General features: G+C 38.5%; 1 protein-coding gene across 2 annotated transcripts in view; it reads left to right on the forward strand.

The window, feature by feature from the left end:
• The window catches only part of LOC103877537 (endogenous retrovirus group K member 8 Gag polyprotein-like), a 376678-nt gene that overhangs the window by 281661 nt on the left and 80710 nt on the right, over positions 1 to 14307 (forward strand). Inside the window, exons 7-8 of one of the 2 annotated variants that reach the window (XR_002517017.2) lie at positions 2557 to 2669; positions 4865 to 4906. The gene's annotated coding sequence lies outside the window, so the exon portion shown is untranslated. The other variant, XM_031653425.1, reaches the window with a different exon arrangement.

Below are 14307 nucleotides of genomic sequence, written 5' to 3' on the forward strand. Positions count from 1 at the left end.
ACCATCTGGTCCTTCTTCAGTAAAAGAGCTAATTATTCAACTGCTACCTGAACATCTCTACTTAGACAGATGCCTCCCCCATCTACAACTCAAATGCCAGACTGAACTCAGGCTTCCTCTTATTCCAAATTAGCCCAATCCTTTCTTGTGTTAGATATCCCAATTAATGATGTGCCATTAATGTTGTCACCAAACCTAGAATCTGAGAGGTAGCCTCTTCTAAGTGCCCTTTCCCCTTATAGTCCACACTATGCTGAGTCCTGTTGATTCATCCTCCCTTGACATGTCTCAACCAAGTCCTCTAGTCTTCATTTTCACTTTGCTTGCTTTCATTCAGAAATGTATCATCCTTCACTTTTATGTTTGCCAGTGTTCACTCCACTCCATTTACCCTTCACATTGTCACCAACTCATCTTCCTAAAATAGAAAAGTCTATGTTATTACCATCTTAAAACCAATCAGTTGCTTGATGATTCCAAGATAAGTGATCTATGATTTTTTTTTTTTTTTTTTTGAGATGGAGTTCCACTCTTGTTGCCCAGACTGGTGTACAATAGCCCTGTCTCAGCTCATTGCAACCTCTGCCTCTTGGGTTCAAGTGATTCTCCTGCCTCAGCCTCCCAAGTAGCTGGAATTACAGGCACTTGTCACCATGCTCGGCTAATTTTTGTGTTTTTAGTAGAGACAAGGTTTCACCGTGTTGGCCAGGCTGGTCTCTAACTCCTGACCTCAGGTGATCTGCTCACCTTGGCCTCCCAAAGTGCTGGGATTACAGGTGTGAGCCACTGCACCCAGCAATAGTCTGTGACTTTTTTGTTGTGCACACCATAAGTTAAAAATAAAGAGTAATCACTCCCAGGAGTCTATTAATTAATTAAAAACTATATATCTCTGTATTATGTATAATGTGTGTGCTATAAATCACACACAGACAAAAATAAATAATACAAGATAAGAATAAATGTGTATAGCTGTTCTCTGTTTTCCTCTAGTATCCCAGGGAATTGTTCTGACCATCTCTGATGCTGGCTTACTTTGGTTCGAAGTTTATTGTTTCAGTGAACAAAATCCATTCGTTTTCTTCGGTCATTTCTTCCTTTGGGCCACTTTGAATCCTGTTCTTCCTTCCACCATAGACCCTATCATGAAGAATTGTGATTTATAGTTTATGTATGATAGGGATAAGATATAGGTAGGGTTAAGATTAGGTTTAAGGTTACAGGCTGAGCTTCTTGACAGCAGAATATAATACGGTCTTTGTTTTCTCAAACTGAGTACTTAGCACTTGGAGTATGTTTGCTAAATAAATTAATGAATTAAGGTAAATAAGTTTTAGCGTATGAATCAGTTTAGATTGAGCTTTCTAAGTGTAAAATGGATTTGATTGGATTGGCCCTGATCTGAAATTTACTTTTGCACTTTAAGTACCATATACACTGTAATAATTGATATTATCTTTTTTTCTTTAAATAATAATTATTTATTATCTTTCACTTTTTTCTTTTTTTTTCTTTTTTTAAAATTATTATACTTTAAGTTCTAGGGTACATGTGCATAACGTGCAGGTTTGTTACATATGTATACTTGTGCCATGTTGGTGTACTGCACCCCTCAACTCATCAGCACCCATCAACTCATAATTTACATCGGTATAACTCCCAGTGCAATCCGTCCCCCCATCCCCTCCCCATAATAGGCCCCGGTGTGTGATGTTCCCCTTCCCGAGTCCAAGTGATCTCATTGTTCAGTTCCCACCTATGAGTGAGAACATGCGGTGTTTGGTTTTCTCTTCTTGCGATAGTTTGCTGGGAATGATGGTTTCCAGCTGCTTCCATGTCCCTACAAAGGACACTCTTAAAAGGGAGGGGGGAAGGGGGAGGGATTGCATTGGGAGTTACACCTGATGTAAATGACGAGTTGATGGGTGCTGACGAGTTGATGGGTGCAGCACACCAACATGGCACAAGTATACATATGTAACACACCTGCATGTTATCCACATGTACCCTAGAACTTAAAGCATAATAATAATAATAAATACATACATACATACATACATACATACATACATAAAATTGGAGACAAGAAATTTCTGCTTGAAAGGATAAACAATTATCTAGCATTTAGGAGACATTTGCTACCCAAAAATGCCCTAATTGTAGCTGACTGTTATCTATTTATTTGCCAGGTCCCTTGGAATCTCGAATCAGAAATATTTTGTATACAAGCAATACATACAACCATGTGTATTTAGAAAAGTAATGAAATGGAATTTTGCTATAATTCTATGTTTTGGATTCTGGTTGTCTTCAAAGTAATATGTTTTCATTTGTTTTTGCTCTTAAGTTTCTGGGAAATAGATGCTGGCAGAAATTATCATATTTTGAGAAAGATTATTGTTGTGTTTTCAACTGCTTAAATTGTTTGAGTTAGAAATATTGAAGGACCTTAAAGCACGTTTTCATGATTTCCTTCAGTCGCATTTCTTTTATCTGGATGCCTACTGATTAACTGCCTTCTCAGAGATAAATAAAAGCTTTCAACCCCTGTTTCAGCACTGATTCCACAGGAAGACACAGGAGGCTATGCAGTTTTCAAATCGACATTAGTTGCACAATTTCAAAAAATGTCCTCCTGAGGCGAGCTACAAAAAGTTCTCAAGATAGAGGTAAGATTTTTATCATCATGCATTTATGATCATGAATTTTTTAATTGGCTTTAGAAAGAAAAAAAGTGTTCATTAAGCATGAAAAGGTGGTGAGCATGGAAAAAGATAAACCACTAACATAAATCTAAATTAATTGCTCTAATATTTTTGAAAGCAAGCCAAAATTAAACCGAGATATGAACTTTTTAATATAATTTGTTTCTCTTCGCCAAAGCAGATGTCACTGCCACTTTGGCCAGAGTTCTACAGTGAAAAATCATTATCCTTAAGGTTAACCTCAGAACCAAAGTAGACTTTGCCATTTAAAAATTTCCATACCAGTTTCTACTCACCAAGTTTCTGAGTGTGCCACACAGGATTTCTGGTTGCCATTAGTTCTCTAAGACATTTCACATGAATGTAAATAATTAATAATAGCAATTAATATGTGCATGGAGAGTTTTCCCTTCCAAAGTGCTTTACAAACATTCTTTAATCCCACAAGCTAAAAGCAAACTTTATTCACCCGAAGTCTACAGTAAGGTTTGGAATTTGTTCGAAGATGACATTGCTTACTGACCCCCAATGGGGGCTTGATCATCAGCATAAAAAACAGACAAAAGAGACAGAAAAGGGGATGAGGGTCACAAAAAGAGAGAAGTGAAAATAAATCACATGCAACAAAATGTGATGAGTATTACTGAGAAGCTTTTATGCATCAGACATTGATCCAGACATAGATGACCAATACAGGATGACTATGATTGGGACCAAGCTGGAAGGCTTTGCCAAACTGGAATTTTCTATACCTATGGTTAGATAATGGAAGTGCAGGGTCTTAAGAGACTTCATAGACTGGAGATATTTTATCCGTATTTGGTGTGAGAAAAGGCATAAGTGAAAAGGTAGTATTTGAAAAGAGTTCTGAAGGATGGGCAAAATTTCAGTAAGCACAGTTGGAAGCACAGAAGGCATTCTCCATAGAAAGGCAGATGTGAGCCCAGGTATGGAGCAATATTCAGGAAAGTCTGTCCTGGAAAAGAATACACGGAACTGTTTGGCTGGAGGTATGAAAGTGCTTGGGTTATGAAATGGAGGCGATACTGAAAAACATGTGTCTGGCTAGATTGTAGTAGACTCTACTCTAGCAAAAGAAGGCAAGGCACAATTCAATAGGTGGTGAGAGTCCTTGAATGTGTTTTAGCACGGAGGAAAGTGATCAGATTTTTGCATTGCTAACAGCATTCTGCTAAAAACAGAATTTTTCAGCAGTGTTGAGAAATGTTGAGGTTTCATGCAAATGTAACATGTATCCTTCCTAAGGCCTGTAAAAAAAAGTCCAACTGAGGTGTAATACAAATGTATCCAATTCTTCCCAAGAGCTATGGAGAAAGTCCAATAAGGGGTTTCATTCAAGACCCTCTGTCTATAATGAGGGAGATGGTGTGACTTGTTCTCTCTGGAAGCTTTTTGAATGACTGATGTTGCTGAGGCATCTAATTTAAACTTACTTGGATTTATCTGGCCTGAGGGAGTTGCTGAAATCTTTTAACTGACAAGTTGGGAATTAACTATTAAAGAGTGATAGAAAGATCAGTCAGATGTCTTGTCTGAGAGGCACCCAGGGCTTCAAGCTGGTGAAGGGAGAAGCATCAGTCATGGCTCTTAGAATATATTCCCTAGGGCCCCTACTCCTTCCGAGGGCCTAGTCAGAAAGCTGTAGACTTCCCATCTTAGAGGGACTATTAGAATCACTGCAGCCATCAGTGGACTGGTGCTCTGTGCTTTGACAGATCTGATCTCAAGTCACCTTCCCAATTCCTTTCCTTAAGATGCAGGTACTATGCAATCTGAATAAAACAGTCCAGCCTACAATACCTGTTCCACTTTGAGATCAGACCATATCTCTGAAAGGACTGTTGGGAAATTTTGGAACTGCCACATCCATTAGCTGTCTATGACTCAAATGCTTGGCTGATTCAAATCTTCTCTTTAAGTACCCCCCATGTCTGCTGTTGACTCTCATTGAATTGACTTTTCTGGCCAAGCATTTCAGTAATGATTCTAACTTTGGTGCTTTCTAACTTAGTCTTTTTTCTTCAATATAAGAACCCAACTTTCCCACTTAGTGCTGCTAGAGAGATTTTGATTCAGGAAGCAAATGTGGGTCCAGATTTCTACATTTTTGACAAGTGCTTTACCTTATCCTGATGCAGCTATTCAAAGAACAACTACCCTAGACTTCAAATCACATATAGGTAAGTATCAGGCCTTTTTGTTTTGTTTTGTTTTGTTTTTTGCCACCATGATCCTATGCCTAACACAGTGCTTCTTACAAAGAAGAGGCTCGGTATATGTTTACTGAGACCCTGAATGAGTGAGGGAATGAACACACTGGCTGCAGAGCCCTCTGCCTCTTCTCAGATCCTACATATTAGAGATCCTGGCCTGAAACTAATTGAAATTTCAGACCTATCTGTGTATATCTAGTAAAATGAATGGGTAGACATTTAGAATTTGGTTACCTTGGGATGCTTTTGTCAATGTGAGAAGAGAGCAATGGTCAATTCTTGCCTAAAAGGAAGAAACAGTAAAGGGCAAGGGACAGTGATGACCAGGCCTGTGGTCAGAGGGGTCTGAGAGAGAAGGTGAAAGTGCTGTTTGTATAATGGGCATAAGCGAAAGGTGAGGAAGAGGAAAGAAACCCTCATTTTTCTGCAGTAGTTAGCGTGACTCCATAAGAGGAAAACTGCAGTGAATGTAGGCTACTTCAGCATCATGCAATTAAAAGTTGGAAACATCAGAGGTTAGTAACTTGGGAATGAACATAAATGAGATAATAGATAACAACAGTAGGAGTGGCAGCAATGAGATATGAAATGTCCAAGCAAAGTTAGGCAATGATATCAGACAAGGGTAACAACGTAGGAGTCCCCCAGGAGACCCTCAAGCCAATTCATTGGGAATTTTTTGGTGGACTTGAGTTGACCAAATAGGGGTCATGTCATTAACTTCAGTTAATCATATAGGGTCATGTCATGATTTATGTGTTTTATTGTATGGCATCATTAGCATTCATAGCAGGTGTGGCCTGGTCATATGTGGGTTGCATATATAGTCATTGGAGAACAACTCTCTCTCTCATTTTCCTTGACTTCTTCAGCTATTGCCATTTCAGTCTCCACTCAGTAGCTCATGAGCTTGGTTTAAGTAGTAGATGTGCAACAATCCCTATGTATCTTATATATACATACTCACTTCCCCACATATACCCCTAAGTCTTCAAGATTTAGGGAAAGGTCTACAATTCTGTGCCAGGCTCCCTCCAACAGTCTTCAGGACTGTAACAAATCCTTCAGTGAATCTGCTAACTTGTTTCTGTGCTACAAATAGTTTTCTGTAAACCACAGTGTTTTGTTCATCTCCTGGGTGAGAATAAAAATAGCATTGTGACATTTTGAGGCATAAAAACCAAAGAAGTTTTATTAATCAGTCTCAGTGCTGCAGTCTGTGTAGGTACTTATTTTTCTCAATTAAGGTTTTAGAGAAGTCACACGGCTAGGGACAGTATTATTACTTAACATTATTACTACTTTCAGTTGTATTTAGAAACAGCTTGCTTGATTGCCTCCTTTTTGCCCTGTTAGAGAGGGCTGTACACCTGACGCCCAACACTGATGAGATTGAGAACAGTTTATTAGTGTTTTAAACTCACAGCCCAGAAGAGCTGGACACCATATGCCGTACAAGGCCACACACAGGGAGTTACACTCAGAAACAGAGAAAACAATCAGGGGCTGTGGGAGGCAGACTTTACAGTAACAAGGGGATGAGATGAGCCCTGCTTCCCATAAGAGGATGTGACTGACTTATTTGAATCGTTCTGCAGTGAGAAACCCACTACTCAGCGATAAGCAGCCACTGTACATGGTCTATACATGATCTATATTGATAAAGAGACTACACATGGTCTCTGTGATAAAGGAAGTTGTTTGGTAAGGGAACCTTATCTGCAGGAATAGAGTCAAGGAGAAGAGCTTGCAGTTAGGCCATTTGAGAGACTCTCAGTGTCAGATGTCAAGGTAGTATGTAACACTGAAACTTTATTTCAGGCTTTGCGCCATACAGTTGACATTTAATGAATGCTTACTATGTGTTACATGCTGGTATAAGAGCTATAAAGAGATTTCTCATTTTGTCTCTACATTTTTTCCCCACAACAAGACTATACCCATAAGAAAGTACTATGAATTCTCTCCTTTTTTACACATGTGGTGATTGTATTTAAGTTCTCACAGTTAGGCATAGGGCCAAGATTTGAGACCCTTCTTAATACTATGTGCATCGCCTTCTGCTAGTATCAATAATTGTGCCAATTTCATTAGGGCTTTTAAATACAAATTTAAGTTTAGGATCCTTGAATTTCAGAAGTATAATGAGTCATGGAGATCTCAGTTTACCTGGGGAAAATTAAATACATACATCTTTTGAAACAGATAATTAGGACAAAATGTAGAATAAAGCAATCATAGACTAAAACTGAGCTAATGTTAATTAAATGCAGGTATTTTTTAGGGACCTGCGGAGTAGTGATATTGCTAACATGAAAATGACATGAACTGTCAAGAAGATGTCCTACAAGGCAATTAAGATGCTCTTAGATAGTATACTTTTTAAGTTTTACATAACTCAAGCTTTGCGGACCTCAACCATCCATGGTATCAATGCAGTCACAGTAATATGAATAACTCATGTTTAATTATCTCTGGTTCCCACTTTCTTAGTCATCTGTAAAAACAATTTCCCCAAATATTCATGATATTACTCAGGGGATGTCTCAAGTGTTTTCATGAACAAATCTTCTTTGTCAGAGTAGTTTATTGAGCACTACCCATTTAGTCCCTGGTTTCCTGCATTCACCTACAAGGGACTAACCCTCTGTCAGAACCTAAGTCACTCCTTGCTGAGCACTTCTTCATTTCTGCTGCTTCCCCAAGCAGAACACCAGTGATTCTCTTGTCCAAAGTGTTCGCTAGCTGCTATGCAATGTGTGCCAATAGGGGAAGGAAATGCCCCTAGTTTTTTAGATTGTACTCATTTGGGATAATTCTACATTGGTACCATTTCTTTAACTTTGTCATGAAGTGAATCTAATGGCTACTTTCTGTTTCTTTTCTTTACTTAAGAGGGTAGATGCTTCTTTTATTTTTCCTTCATAATCAAAAGTGAAAAGAAATGACTCCTTCTAAATTCAGGTTTCCACCAGGGTCTCCTAGCCATAATACTTAAAAAAAGAGAGAGAGATAATTTACATACAGTAAAATCCACTTTTTGGTGCAAAGTTCTGGGAGCTCTGACAAATACATACAGTCATGTAGCAGACATCATAATCAAGGTATAGAACAATTTCGTCATCTTCAAAAATTCCCTTGTGCTCCAGTCATTCAGCTTCAGCCTCCTGCAGTTACTAATCTGTGTTCTGTTGGTATGTTTTGCCTTTCTTTGAATGTCATGTAAATATGCATCCTGGTCAAAAATATATACATTTGTTTTTATTTGTGACAAAGTTGAATATGGTCCCCATTTGTCTCGGACTATTTCAGTTTATGCATAATTATCAATAAAAACCACTTTTATTCTCAGGAGTTTTTCATTCTGGATAATAAATTAGAGGATTGTGTTATTTATTGTAGTATGCAGGCACACACACACACACACACACACACACACACACACACACCTCCATGGAGGATTGATTTGAGGCCACATGTCAGAAAAAAAAAATACATCTCCACACTCTTCTCAACTATTTCCCTAATCCCTTCATTTTCACACAAAAAATGAATAAACACAGACAACTCAGCAAATTGGAATCTTTACATTTTGAATACGGTTATTTTTCCCAACTTGATTTTCAAGTGCATGACCCAGTAACACTAGCTATTCAGATATTTAGCAAATAATCCAGCTAAGATACATACACATAAATGCATCACATTTCATAACTTAAAATTGCCACTATAATATGCTAACTTTCCTAATGTATGAATACATAAAGAGCTTGTCACTGGAAGTGTCCATACATAGGCAGGTCAACCACTTGTCAGGCAGGACTATAAAAGAGATAATTCAGGAAACAAAATGGGCACAAAGAGCATTGGACTTCCTGCTATCTGTGATCCATTCCAGCCTAAGACAGTGGAGCACCATTGTTGAAAAGAATGCAAACTTTTGATTACGATAACCCTACATACCAATTCTAGATTTGCCACTTCTTTCCTCAGCTTATGTTTTCTGATGTGTCAAATGGGAGTAACAGTTAATATGGTTGTTAAAATTAAATAGAATGATGTAATTTGTTAGCATAGTGTCCAGCATGTCCTAAGAGTTCATAAAAAGTATTTATTATTAAATGAAACCAGAGGTTTTAATTAGTTGCTTTTTAGAGTTTATTAGTGCTTAGGGTAATATAAGCCAATGAGGTCCATTGAATCAGGCTTGATGAAACATAGCAATTAAATTTGTATTTTATCTAATAGAAAGTAGCTATTTTAAGTTTCCCCCTCCTTTTAGAAGCATGCAAGGTGAAGCATAACCTGCCACAGTCCATAGTGGCAGACACTGCTAGAGTTCAACACAAGGAGCTTCCCCAATATTTTGAGGGCCCAGGCGAAGGGTACCCATGGGTGGCCACCTACAACGCATCTCAATGTTTAAGAGTTGTGAATCAAGCTGGCAACCTGCTAAATAAAATATATTCCAGCTTTCCACATTGTCAAATACATTCATAACAACATGGAAAAGCTCATTTAAATTTAGATTGCTTGGGCTCCTTGGAGTTCATGCTAGAAAATGGTAGCAGGGGAAGAGCTGAGCCCAGGGCCCCTACTCTAGCGTGGCCTTTCTCTTGTCACTCCACTTCCAGTTCCATCTTGCACTATGAATTACATCATACACATCCAGCCTACTCATGCAAGTTTTGTGCCAATTCTTCACAAACATTCAGCCCTTGGACACCACTGGGACTTAGCAATTTATATACAGGAGGTACCTTGAACCTTTTTGGAAGATGAACCTATGGATGACCACCAAGCTGCACCTGGAAATAATCACAATAACTTTTTTTTTTTTTTTCCAGAAAATGTCAGTATTCAAGGCATCCCTGGATTTTGACCTTATTTTCTCATTTCCTGTTGGGGGTGGTATATCTGAAAGAAATCCTGAAAGTATCTGTCTAAAAGAATAGGTCCAGAGCAGGGGCTTCTCTTGCTCAGGGTCTGAGGGCAGCACTCCTCTTTTTTACTTTCTGAGTGAGTGTCTGAGTAGATTTTATACCATTACTTCCGAGCAAGCTTAGGTGCTTCTGTGTTACAGAGTACTGAGCCGTGGAATGTGGGAAGAGGTGAAGCATGCCATCTTAGACCCTGGCTTTAAAAGTTGTCATGAGATCCTTTCATTCTCTTTCATCATTCATCAGATGGCCAGATGCAGAGGATCCCGCAAAATGCTCTGGGGTGTAAGGAATGGCACTGGGGTCTAAGGAATGGCAGGAATCATTTGATAGAAAAAAACCCAAGTTATTCAGTATCTGTGTGAAATCAAGCTCTTTCCTGTGCCCAATCTAAATAGGATTCTAATAGATAAGAATAAAGAGATTTTTATTTTAAACCATTGTAGAGTGTGTGTGTGTGTGTGTGTGTGTGTGTGTGTGTGTGTTAGCAATTAGCATACTCTCCCCAACACATTCACTAACCTTGAGATTTACCCTGGATACATTTCTTGCTTCCATGCTCCTATCTGCTTCTAATTCTGTATCAAATAAATAAATAAATAAATAAATAAGACTTTAGAATGAATGAACAGATGAATGGGCGAATGAATGAATAAACAGAGGAAAGATGGAATTGATTAATTAACAGTTAAATAAGTCTCTAGATATTCTTCCAGATAGGCTAATGCCACATTCAAACATACATTGCTTGACATAAGAAATTAACTATTGAGTCTTATGCCTAAGATATTCCTTCCTATGCGCTTCTTGTTTTTCAGACTAATAGTTCACAATCGTGACACAAATTGTAATATGGATACTTATGGCTTTATCTCTGCCTTCCTGCTTTCCACCCCCTACTTTTCAGATAATTGTCCTGATTATTTTTCTTTATATTTCTTCTTTGCCTTAGGCACAGAATTGAAATGGGAGTTGCCATCATTTTTCAGCTTAACTTTCACTCCTGGACCTAATTTATAGACAATCGAAAGGCAATAGACACTCCAGAATAGATTAATCAGAAGTCTTTCCTGGAAATTTAAAATTGAGAAAATATAAGAGTGTCAGTCCAGCTGAGCGCTAAAGTTATAAGCCTACTTAACTTTTTCTGGGGCGCTATAACAAAATACTATAAACTGGGTGACTTTAAACAGCCAAAGTTTATTTCTCACAATTCTAGAGTGTAGGAAGTCCAAGATTAATTTGTGTCTAATGAGGGGCCCTTTCTCCTTCCCAGATGGCACCTTGAGTGTCCTCACATGGTGATAGGGTCAAGGCAGCTCTCTGGGAACTTTTCTATAGGAAGAATAATCCAAGTCTTCAGAGCTCTGCCCTCATGACCCAATCACTTGTCAAAGGCCCCCGCCTCCTAATAGTATCACCTTGGGAGTTAGAATTTTTCTTTTTCTTTTTCTTTTTCTGAGATGGATTTTTGTTCTTGTTACCCAAGCTGGAGTGCAATGGCACGATCTTGACTCACTGCAGCCTCTGCCCCCCAGGTTCAATTGATTCTCCTGCCTCTGCCTCCTGAGTAGCTGGGATTACAGGCACCTGCCATCACGCTTGGCTAATTTTTGTATTCTTAGTTGAGATGGGGTTTCGTCATGTTGGCCAGGCTGGTCTCGAACTTCTGACCTCAGGTGATCTGCCCACCTCAGCCTCCCAAAGTGGTGGGATTACAGGCATGAGCCACCATGCCTGACCTAGAATTTCAACATAAGAATTTTGAAGGGCCATAAACATTCACACCATAACTCTATTTTGGGTGGTAGTCATGCCCCATCACAAGGAAAGGGAAAAAGTAACCTGGTAAGACAAAGAAAAATTAAAGCAACAACAGATGTGCAAAGACAAAGACAGATGAGAGATTAAGAAGAAGTCTTCCTTGGCTCCTATCATTTCAGAGTCCTTGGCATCAGCCTATTCTGGATGTTCATTTTTATCCCTCTCCTATCTGAGGTTTATGAAAACAACTTGTACTTTTAGGGAAGAGAACTCTTTTGAATAACCTAAATGCATACATTTTATGTTACCAGCAACTGAAATAGGCCTATAGGCAAGAGTACATGACATCTGAAGGGGCGATACCCCAAATTCCTTATCCTGGACCTTTTCTGTGCCAATTTTGGTCCCAAACCTTCATGTCACCTTGAAACTATTCAAAGCACTCAGTCCCTTTTGTCAGAGACAAGAAAGGCAGAGCACTCTGTCTTTGAAGTTTTACTGCCTTTACCATTACAAAAAAAAATACATCTACTAAAGATTTTTTTTTCCAACAGAGCAACACAATAAAAGAGTAAGTGGCTTTGTAGTAAAAAATAATATAAAAAGATAATTAAATCTCAGGGGTATTTTTTTGGTCTAATGCAGTTTTTCTCAGAAAAAAAAAAAAAACAAGCATCAAACCTGCCCCTAAAGACACTTTTTGACCCACTGCTGCCACTAACATGAAGTTGAGAAGTGAAAAATCTTTGCTTTATTTGTTCTTTCTTTTCAAGAAAAAAGAGGCTTAATATTCATTGGGGAGGGCGAGTAGAAAAAAAAAAAACCTATGCTGTTATTTTTGAGGGGTTGAAATGCTTGTTCTCACCACCGAAGGTGTTCATCTTTACAAATAAAATAGTTGCTAGGGAGCTAGCCAATTTGAGGGAATATTTTTGAATGTTTATAAAACTAAAGAGAGGCATCATTGGCAATACATTTATTGGCAGAACTGAACCAATTAGTCAGTGCTGCTAAAGTGACTACATACAGGTGATTTCACAGAGAGGACAAATATATAATGATGCATGCTACTGGAGTACTTTTTTTAAAACTACAGATTTAAGTCTCAGATAAAGGTAATAACACTCTTTCTATTTCAGGAAATTTTGAGTGTTCAAATTTGTGGTTATAAAAACACGTAAGAGAGCATTTTTAGGCCATTCTGACACATTCCAAACTCATTCTTAAATAAAATAAATCACACAATCAGCTCTCCTTGAGGCTGGAGATCAGTTTTTGTAATAAGGAAGGTCCCAGCAATGTGTCCCCATTTCATTCATTCCAACTATGCAATTCAACTACAGTTCACGTTTTAATTTTCTTTCTCTCATATATTTCTATTATAATTTGTAAAGACAACAATGATTTATATTTATAGGGATAATGAGAATAAAAAAGAAGGAGAGCAATACCCTTTTAGACAAAGACAATCCAAGAAACAAGCAAAACAAAACCAACAAAAACTTTTTGTGATGTGCAAATATAAGGTTCACTAATTCCTGCTGGTTGTCACTTTTGATTGTCTCTCCTCTCATTTCATCCATATCCTCTGCTCCCCTCATGAGTGGAGAAAAAAAATGTGTGATTAGTGAATGTCACCAGTTGGACTCTCTGAGATTCACTGAGGAGTTTAGAGTGTAGGAGGTTTTGTAGAGCATGGTCTTGGGATTCTTATCTGCAGAAGAGAAAGGAAAGAAGCAGGTTTGTACAGAGGGAGAACGTGGGCTGCCAGGAAGTCTTAATGGAGGTCATAAGTAACTCTACAAAAAACTTGGAAGAATGCATGACCCTCCAGAGTTCTGAGTGGAGCAAGGGTGCCAGACTTTAATGCTGCCCTATAAATTGATCATGGATGCTGGCAGCTCAGGAAGGGGCACCCAATCTTGAGCAAGGTGGCTGTCTTCAATAGAGGCATTTTCTGAAATGGAGCAGTAGGGCATAGCACTTTGTCCACTGCGCTCTCAGTAGCTGAGGGAAGAAGTTCATCATTCCTGAATAAGGATCCAGATACCACCTCACAGCATCTTTCACACTAACAATGAATAATTATTTTTTGTTTAAAAACAATGAATTCCATGAGGCCGTATAGGTAGCTATTAGTGTATTATTTACCCATAACCTATTGACTGCCTAATTCTGGAACAGATCTAGTGGGAAAAAACGCCCAACTGGTACAGGACATTTTGTTCGAGAGAAATTGAATCCATTCAACACTACTAACTTAAAGGCAGGCAGAACATTACAAACTGGTAGCTGAGGAAAAGAAAATTGGTTCCACAGACTCATAGAGAAGATGCTAATGAGTATTAAGGGAATCAACGGGGATGAAGGGCCTGGATTTGGGTTGTATCTTTGAGAGCAGTGTTAGGTAAAACAGACAGGTGGGAATAAGATGGTTGGTGCCAAAGACAGAAGGTTGTGCATGCTATGGATAAAACAGGTAGGGGATAGAGGCAGAAGAGTGTTTCCCCTAAAGCGGAGGGAGGCAAGTTTGAATAAATTAAGAGGTATAAAATGTCAAAATGACTTGGGTGCCAGATTGAAGAGACTGAATGCCACTGAAAATGAAATACAAAACTAAATACTTCAGTATGGAAGTCATACAATAAAAGGGGAGCTTTCAAA

The sequence above is a fragment of the Papio anubis genome, chromosome 12 (genome assembly GCF_008728515.1).
Source record: "Papio anubis isolate 15944 chromosome 12, Panubis1.0, whole genome shotgun sequence".
Taxonomy (NCBI): Eukaryota; Metazoa; Chordata; class Mammalia; order Primates; family Cercopithecidae; genus Papio; species Papio anubis.